We start from the raw sequence: 2,313 nt of genomic DNA, 5'->3' as shown, positions 1-2,313 counted from the left end.
ATTATTAGGGGAATGGATAATGGGGGAGGGATTACAAAGTGGGAATCGAACTCACTATAAATATGTCATGATATTATGTCATCATTCGGGATTTTTACATTCCTATACACTATATGAAACTACATTACACTCCCTACTCAAGTTTTACTATAATTACATTTTATATACCCAATTACCATCTATGTACATTTTAAGGGAATTAATGATAATAATTAGTATCCTAAAATTACTCTAACATATCTTTCACTCCCCCACGTTTCTCTCTCCACATCCCACCCCTCCCCTACGTATCTTGCACCCACCAAGATTCCACCATTGACAACCATTAAAAAGCTTTGAAGCTTTGAATTCGAATTTGGGTTTTCAAAAAATATTATTTGTTTGAATTGGATGTTGTTGCAAAGAATTGGAAATTCTCTCTACGTCTCTCTCTGTCTCTCAATCCCTATTTTTATTAATGTAAAGCAAAGGAAAAGAGAGCAGCAATTCCACCATTGACAGCCATTAAAAAGCTTTGAAGCTTTGAATTCGAATTTGAGTTTTTAAAAATTATTATTTGTTTGGATTGGGTTTTGTTGCAAACAATTGAGAATATGGTTTGGAGTTTATATCTCAATTTTGAGGGGTTTTGGTGAATATTAGACTTGGTTTTGGCTGAATTTCAGATTGAAACTCGAAGAAGAAGAAGAACACATGATATACATTATATTTACAAAATTGTAGTAAAATTGTAGAAAAATTGTATTCTGTTTTTTATATATTTTTCTTTCATTTATTTATTTATTGCATGAAATTTGAACAATATTGTATAAAAATTATATTTAAGTTGTATGATATTGTAGTTGTATATAATTGAGTAGAAATAATGTATGAGTAGATAAGTTGTAGATAAGCTGTATAATATATAATTAATTGTATGAAATTTGTTTTTACCATGTATAAATAAAATACAAAATATACAAAAGACATATTGTATAAAATTTGTATTTAAGTTGTATGTTATTGTAGTTGTATTTAACTGGGTAGAATAATGTGTGAAAGTTGTAGATAAGTTGTATAATATATAATTAGTTGTATGAAATTTATTTTACTATGTATAAATCAGATACAAAATATACAAAAGACATATTATATAAAATTTGTATAAAAATTGTGTTTAAGTTGTATGATATTGTAGCTGTATAAAAATTCTTCGTGTGTACTGTCTAGAGTAATGATGTCACTCCATAGAGAATGAACTTCCCCTGTTGGAACATAAGTTTTGTGATTCACCATCCTCTGCTTTTAGACGTGAGCACGTGATTTTTGCCTCGCTTGAACTATTCCTATAGAATTCATTAAATTAGGATTTCTCTTTTATTATTTGAATTTTTGCGAATTAATTGCATGATTTTGTGATTGTTTGCATTTTTGTGCATTTTTAATTGACATAAGTCGTAAAAATACAAAATAGCATACTTGCATTTAGGACCCAATTCTAGATTTTTAGTTAATTAACATCATAAAAATAAGAAAAAATAACAAAATAGTCATTTTTACATGTTTGTTTAGCTTTCTTTTTAAATTGGGATTTAGTAAGTTTTAGAAAAATTAATGAGTTTGATTTCAATTTAATTCAAGTCTTTGTTATTTTTAATTTTGATTTTTTTTTGCTTTTAACAAAAACAAAAATCAAAAGAAATGAAAATGAGTTGAATTTAAATAAAAAAAAGAAGAAAGAGAAAAAGAGAATAAATAAAAGATTTGAATTAAAAAGAAAACAAAAAGAAGAAACAAATACAGGCCAGCTATCTTTTGGGGTCCATATTCACAATATTTGGCTAGCCCAATTGAAATAATGTGCCAGCCCACGCCAAATCAGGCCCAAATCACACCCATACCCGATCCGAATGCCCCATGCCTTTGAGATTAATGAAACGACGTAGTATAGGAAGAGTACTACGTCGTTTTGAGTTAATAAATGGCAAATCAATCATGGCCCTCCATCCTCATAATCCGACGGCCCTGAGTTCATCTTGGCTTTTAATTAAAAGTGTCCAAATTTCAGAAAACCCTAGAGACAAAATTCGCCTTCCTCGTACTTCTGCTTAACCTCCGTCGCCCTCCGCCGTCCGTCGCCGGTCGGAAATCGCCTCCGCCGGCGGTAAGTCCCCAATNATTGTTGTTATCTTATTATTATAGTGTGTTACTTCATAATGTTTCGTTTTCCTTATGTATATGTATATAACCGGTAGGGCCTGACCTTCCTCGTCACTACTCGATCGACGTTAGGTTTGGCACTTACTGGGTACCGCCGTGGTGTACTCATGCCCT

Source organism: Nicotiana attenuata, unplaced genomic scaffold (assembly GCF_001879085.1).
Source record: "Nicotiana attenuata strain UT unplaced genomic scaffold, NIATTr2, whole genome shotgun sequence".
NCBI lineage: Eukaryota > Viridiplantae > Streptophyta > Magnoliopsida > Solanales > Solanaceae > Nicotiana > Nicotiana attenuata.
Note: the sequence above shows the minus strand (reverse complement) of the source record.